The sequence below is a fragment of the Prionailurus viverrinus genome, chromosome A2, assembly GCF_022837055.1.
Source record: "Prionailurus viverrinus isolate Anna chromosome A2, UM_Priviv_1.0, whole genome shotgun sequence".
Classification (NCBI taxonomy): Eukaryota; Metazoa; Chordata; class Mammalia; order Carnivora; family Felidae; genus Prionailurus; species Prionailurus viverrinus.
Genome location: NC_062562.1, coordinates 21,045,749 through 21,053,268, shown reverse-complemented (window position 1 = coordinate 21,053,268; position 7,520 = coordinate 21,045,749).

The window sequence follows — 7,520 nt, the reverse complement described above, 5'->3', positions numbered from 1 at the left end:
CCCCCGGACACCGCCAGACAACGTTAAACTGCAGCCTGCCTTCCAGCCCAGAGGCCACAACGCAATCTCACCTCACCCTCAGCCAGCAGGCTCCGTGGAGGTGAGGGAGCCTCCTCCTAGTCTGGAGGGCCCCTCAGGGCCGCCTCACCTTCCTCACAGCCCTGTGGTCAGAGGTCTCCCTGGGTAGGGAGGCGCATTTGTTTATTGTCCCAGCTCCTCAGGTCCTCTTAACGAGTAGCCTCAGAGAAGCAGAGAGAAACAGGGCAGTCCCTCTCCTGGGGAAGGTCACCCCCTCAGGTTGGCATCAGAGCGGCAGGTGGTGAGGCAAACGAGGAGGCCCAGCTGCGACCCGGCACCACAGACCAGAAGTTCTCAATCCCGTGTGCAGAGTTTATGAAGATGCAGGTTCCCAGGCCTTGCCTCTGGAGCCTGGGATCCCATGTGACAGCGGGTCCAGGAGCTTCTGTTTTCACGCTTAATGGGCTCCGCAGACCTGTGTGCCAGGCCTGCCCCACTGCTGGTTCTCTCATCCTGTGACCAGAGGATTAGTTCTCCCCCTACCAGCCTGAGCTCAGCTGGGGGGCGAGGGGGGAGCAGGCACTACAGAAAGCCCACATGTGGGGGCCGTGGGAAGCAGTCTAGCCCTCTCTTACTACATGGGAAAGGGAGGTGGGGGGAGGATAACTCTCAGCCACAGCACTGGGTCCTGACACAAGTGTGATTGCCCCTTTTTGTATAATCCAAGATAAAAACAGCAAAACCATAGAACAAAAACCACCAAGGTCTGCAGGCAGCAGCCCCGAGACTGAGAGCTGCGGTAGGTGTGCCACCTGGTGGCCATGCCTGGTACCGCGATGCCTTAGAAGCACGAGGAAATCCAGACAGAGCTGGAGGTGGGTGTGCCATCTCGTGGCCATGCCTGGTACTACCTGGCCATGCCAGGACAGACTCCTGCCTGGTACCAATGAAAGGCCCTCCCGGCCCAGCTGGAGATCACATTTATTCACACCACAGTCATGCACGTGACATGGCTACGGGGGGTGTATGGGGTCATTTACAGTCCCCAAGCTGCTCAAAGGAGGCTGCAACTTGCGAGCCTGACAAAGGGGCAGGCAGGGAGGCGGCAGCCTCAGAAATCCCCGCAGACCAAAACCCTCTGGTGTAAGAGACCTGTATTCTGTTCCCACCTGTGCCACTCTCCACTCTGCCACTGGGGGATCATCTCCCCAAGCCTCAGTTTCCTCATCTGTGAAATGGGAATAACGGCAGCACCTCCTAATAAGGCTGCTGTGAGGACGCAGTAAGGGATGCAGGAGTACCATTAGCACTGTGCCAGGGGCTGAAGACAGCTGCAATTCAGAGCGAGTCCCAGGCAAGGGCACCAGCTCTACCGGTAGAGTGGGCACTGGGTTGTGTGTGACCACAGACGAGTATTCAGGACACACAGGGTTCCGCCTGCTGCAGCCCAGGCTGGTTTCCAACACCTGTTAGTTTTTCGTGGCACTGTATGGATATACCATATTTTATGTATCCGCTCATCAGTTAATGGATACTTGAGTTGTCTGTATATATTCAGGATACAAGTCCCTTATTAGATTTATGATCTGCAAATATTTTACCCTATTCTGTGGGTCTGTCATTTTAAAAATCCTTTTTCTTTTGAATTATAGATTCACAAGAAGTTACAAAGAAAAGTATAGCGGTCTCTTGACCCGTCGCGCAGCTTCCTCCCAATGATGGCATCTTACGTATTAGCACATTACCAAACCAGATAATGGACACTTTCACAATGTCTCAAGTGACCACAGACTTACTCGGATTTTACCAGTGTTCATGTCTTTCTCATTCATAGGACCCAAGGGTTTTCCCTTTTTTTTTTTTTTTTCTGTGAGGAGGATGGGGAGGCAGGACTGTGAGATACGTCACCTGCAGTTAGGGGGTGGGGGGGGCCAAATGATCCTTCCCTCAGTGAAGTTCCTCTGCTTCCGAGGGGCTGAGAGCCACACAGATGCCTCTTGCTGCAGAGCTGGGGTCATAACTGTGCTGCCCAATCCCACCAAAGATTTCCTCCCAGATGGTGTGTTGGAGGTAGGGACCTGGGTCCCCCCTCACAAGGAAAGCCACCACCTCAAACAGTCTATCCCTGCTTACCGGGCTCCAGGATCCGGGGCTTGGGAGGATATTACTTTTATAACTAAAGCATTTTGGAGGCACGTTCCAGTCACCCCCCCCCCCCCGAATATAGCCCACCTGGGCCTTCCCTATGCTCTCTCTGTCCCCCTCTGGGAAGGGGAAGAGGTAACAAGACATCAAGGGGACACCAGGCAAATGCCCTGGGCAGGATTCCAGAAATCACTGACCCTCGGGGATCTGGGTGTTAGGGATATGTGGATTTGAAGTATGGATCACAGACAGTACGTAAGTGCAGAAAGTGGGAAGAGGAGGGGACAACCATAGGGCTCCTTCCCCTGCCCCAAGTGGCAGCTCAGTGGGGCCCCCCAGCAGGGATACTGCTCCCACTGTCCACTCCAGAGAAAGGGGGTCACCCAGACATAGCCCCTAGTGCAAGAGGAAGAAAGTTTCCCCTGAAGTGGATGCCACAAAGAGGCCCAGGTTGGGAACGCAGGGTCTGTGTTCCGCCCGTTTGGTGCTGACATACTTGAGGCCAGGTGCAGCTGTGGGAAGAACAAGCCTTTGGTCCAGCTGGCAAGGCAGGAAAAGGCTGGGAACTTTCCAGGGCTGTCCTCAGGGTTGGGGGTCCTGCTGCTGCCCCTATGACCTGGGCCTGACACCGGGAGTATCCTGCTCCCAGCCCCTCTGGGAACTGGGAGGGACAATGGGAGGGGCAGGGAGGGGCCCAGGAGCTGCGGAAGCCTCTATGTTAGTCGGCTCAAGCCACCATAATAAAATCCCACAGGCGAGGTGGCTTCAACAACAGAAACTAAGTTGTCACTGTTCTGGAGGCTGGGAGGTCCCAGATTGAGGTACTAGCCAGCTTCTGGTGAGAGCCCATGTCCTGGCTGGTAGACGTGGCCTGCCCTCCACAGACGTGTGGACACAGCATGCGATCTGGGGTCTCTTCTCATAAGGGCACCAGTCCCATTGGGTCAGGGACCCCCTGCTCATGACCTCATTTAACCTTTAGGTGCCTCCTTAGAGGCTCCATCCCCAGATGCAGTCACATTGGGGTTAGGGCTTCAACCTATGAATTTAGGAGGGACATAGTTCAGTATGTAAGAGCCTCCAAATCCACCAAGTTCACAGCTTGCCTCCTGCTTCTGCCTGAGTCTCCATCACTCACCAAGGGGGAGTTTACTGGTACACAAGTTACACACGGCCCGTCTTGATGCTCCTGTTGGTGACTTCAGATCTGAGCATTCAGTAAGTAACGCTCGTCACATATGTTCTCGGAGGGGAGGGTGGAGGGCAGCTGACCAGGGTTTTAACAGAAACTTCCTGTCCATGTGCCACACCCTGAATTCAGGGGGTTTCCACCTCTCCTCCTCCGTGCTCAAAAGACAAGGAACCACTACCCAATTCAGAACCGGATGAGAAGCTTTCTCTCTACAAGAGAGTATTTGGAGCCAAGCTGGGGTCCACCAGGGTAGGAGTGGGGGGTAATTGCACATTAGCTGATCTCAGGGACACAGTTTCAGCCGCTAGCCAGTCTGGCCGTCAGCAGAGGCCCGGGTTGCATATCCTGGGAGGAAGAGACTGGACCGCCACCATGAGGAACGGACTCATGGACCAGAGACCCCGGGCTGCCGCAGTGCCTCCTGGCAGTCAAACAGCACCAAAGCTGCAAGATGCATGCTGGCACAAAGAGGAAGCTTTCAGGCAGCTCCCATGAGACTGCACAGGGCTCTTCCGCACTAACGCCCCAGGTCCTATTGATTTTACTGCCTACCTGACCCCCAATGTGCCACTTCCTGCCCCATTCATCCTAGTCCAGACCTCCATCACCTCTCCCTGCTCAGATGACAGTCAATGGCCTCCAGCCACCTCTTGACCTCTTTCCATCCCCTCAGCTCATTCTCAGTGTGGCAGCCCAATGAAGCTTCTAGAACCTGGTACAAATACTCTCCTGTTCAACAGCCCCCTTTCCATGACTCCCACCAGATGAAGCCCAGACACTGGCCGAGGCCCTGAGTGGCCTTCTGCCCCCCACTCGGCCTCCCCTCAAACCGTCTCCCCCTCACTGTCCAGGCCCCAGTACAGGCCCAGTTCCAGCTTCTCTCGGTTCTCTCCCACTTCCTCTTCTGCCTCCTACCCCTCCCCAGCCTGGGCTGGTGCCTAAACACTTAGGGCTGGGGAAAACACAAGTCAGTCTGGCCCAGGAAGAGAGGACCAAACAGGAAGAAGCGAGAGATTGGTGGGGGTGGAGGGTACAATCACAAGAGGCTTCTGGGAGGAGGTTACATCCAGGAAACAGACTGGATTCTGACAGAGTGGGCTGTGTGTGCATGGGGGGTGGGCGAGGGCCTTCCAGGAGGAAGGCACAGGCTATCTGGGCAACAGCAAACATCTAGCTTGACTGGAGGCCTCGCGGAAGGGGTGGAATGATATGGCCTTGAATACTTCTGATTTTACTTTTGCAGGAAGAGGAACTTCTTTCTTTCCTTCTCCAGTGTTTTACTGAATGCTTTCCATTGCCCAGGTTCTGTGCAAAGAGGAATCCAAAGGTGAGCCAGCCCCAGTCCACAGCCTCCAGGCCTGTGACTTCCCAAAGCTGGTTAATGAAGAGATAGGAGATTTCCTTCCGCAAGTACCAGGTCCTAGGCCCCAGGCAATGCCTTCCTGTGGCTTTCCTTAGCAAAGACAATGCAGACTACAAGGCTCAAAAAGGGATTTGCTAAACCAAGAGAAAATAAAGGCAGAGAGTACTTGAAGTCTGAAATTAAATCAAATTCAAACTAGTCAGACTTTCCAGAGGTTCCTAAACTTCCCAAACCAAAATATCATCGGACTCTGTGTTCATATTGCCCACACGCTTGGGAAGTCTGTGCACAAGCCGGAAGTGCGGTGGTGATCTCCAAGGCCACTCACCCTCTCACCAGCCTCTGGAGATAGTTAATCTAGACATCGTGGGGGCAAAAACTATCTTCCCCACTCCACTGCCTCACTGTCTGTGCTCATGTCCGTCCTCTCTCTCTCCTCCCAACTCAAACACAGTAGGATAACAGAAGGTGGGGGAGGGCAGGATGAAGCAGAAGGAGAAACTTTAATATTTTAACCCAAAATTTAATATTTAAAATTTTTTTTTAATATTTATTTTTGAGACTGACAGAGAGCCTGAGTGTGAACAGAGGAGGGGCAGAGAAAGAGGGAGACACAGAACCTGAAGCAGGCTCCAGGCTCTGTGCTGACAGCTCAACATGGGGCTCGAACTCATGAACCATGAGATCATGACCTGAGCCAAACCAAAAGTTAGATGCTTAACCAACTGAGCCACCCAGTACCCTTGATTTGCCTGGACTCTGTTTTGGTTTGGTTTTGTTTTGTTTTTGGCTTTAGCAAGGTCTGTATTTTCTTTCTTTCTTTCTTTTTTTTAATATGAAACTTATTGTCAAATTGGTTTCCATGCCTGGACTCTTAAGTACATCCAGAATCCACTTTCTTTTTTTTTTTTTTTTTAATATTTATTTTTGAGACACAGAGAGAGAAACAGGGGAGAGGGGCAGAGAGAGAGACACAGAATCCAAAGCAGGCTCCAGGCTCTGAGCTGCCAGCACAGAGCCCAACATAGGGCTCGAACTCACAAACCGTGAGATCATGACCTAAGCTGAAGTCGAATGTTTAACCGACTGAACCACGCAGGTGCCCCAGAAATTTAATATTTTAATAAGTTGTCAACCAATGACAAATAAGTTGCAGGCTTTCTGAACTAAATATTTCTAAATTCTCATGCTTTACAGGGTTCCCTAGAAAATGGCCTTCCTGGGATCTCTGGCTAGGAGAAATCTCTTGCTCTCTTCTCTGTATTTCTTCCTTTCATAAGGGAATTCGATTTATTACCTTCTATCAAGGCAATGTGTTCTGAGTTGTGAAATCCTTAAAACCTGGGTAATTTCTTGGTTCGTCTTTATTTTCTCCACATAGCCAGGGACAATGCTTTTTGCACAGGGCAGATGTCACATGAATGGCTGTCCAACAAAGTGGGTAATTAAGAAAAGAGTAGCAAAATAGTACATCAGCCTGAGAAAACTTTGTGATGGTGGTTGGAAGAGTTCCATGTGCAGACACATTGCCGAAGGTTTCCTGCATTTCGTCACCATAGAAACACAGGAGTGTGTCCACTCCTATAGCGGGAATGACTTTTACTTTTATAAAGGAATGTTAAATCATGTGACCTCTGGGATGGCTTTGCCTGCCTTTGCAACTCCAGATGACAGTTCGCCGAAGCTTCATTACTATGCCAGCCACCCACACAGTCACTGTCGCTGGTGTTCTTTGTTCCTCAGTGTGGATCTATATTTCCGTCTGGAATACTTTTTCTTCTGCTTGAAAGTCTTCCTTTAACATTTTCTATACATGTTGGAGATTAATTACTTTGGCTTTGGCTATCTGAAAAACTTTTTTTTAAGTAAATTCTGCTCCCCAACGTGGGGCTTGAACTCACAACCCCCGGATCAAGAGTCACATGCTCTACTGAGTGAGCTGACCAGGTACCCCTGAAGACTCTTTATGACACCCTTACAGGCCATAGAATTTCAGGTTGACACGGTTTCCCCCCCGCCTTTGATATTTTAAAGATTTGTCCTCATTGTCACCTCACTCACATGGTTTCCAAAGAGAATCCTTGTGTTTTTTGGTTCCTCTGTAACATGATGTTTTTCTCTGGCTACTTCAAAGATCTTTTTACCACTGGTTTTTATCAATTATTTATGTGATTCATTGTGACATGTTTTGGTGTAGTTTTCCTTCTGCCTAGTGTGTTTGGGGTCCATTGAACTTCTTGGCTCTATGGGTTTATAGTTTTCATCAAATTTGGAAATTTTCTGCCATCATTTCTTCCAGTATTTTTTTCTTTTGCACCATTAACCCCTCCTCCTCCTGAGATTTCCCTTACGTGCAGATTAGATTGCTTAAAATTGTACCACAACTCAGTGGTGCTCTGTTTGTTTTTTTTTTTTTTTAATTATTTTTTTCCTCTGGGCTTCATTTTTGGATACTTTCTAGTCCTGTGTCTTCAAGTTTACTAACTGTTTTATCGGCAATGTCTAATCTGCTGTTAATCCCAACCAGCATGTTTTTCATCTCTAGAAGTAGGATTTGGGTTTTTCTATCCTCCATATCTCTGGGGGTTTTTTTTGTTTGTTTGTTTTTGTTTAATGGGCTATAATCTTTTAGCAAACCTGAGTGGGAGGTGCAGAGATTTCCCATACACCCCCCCATCTCCACATATGCACAGCCTCCCTCCCTGTCAACATCCCCACCAGAGTGGTGCATTTGATACAGTTGATGAACTTACACTGACACATCATTATCATCCCAAATCCACGGTTTACATTAGGGTTCAC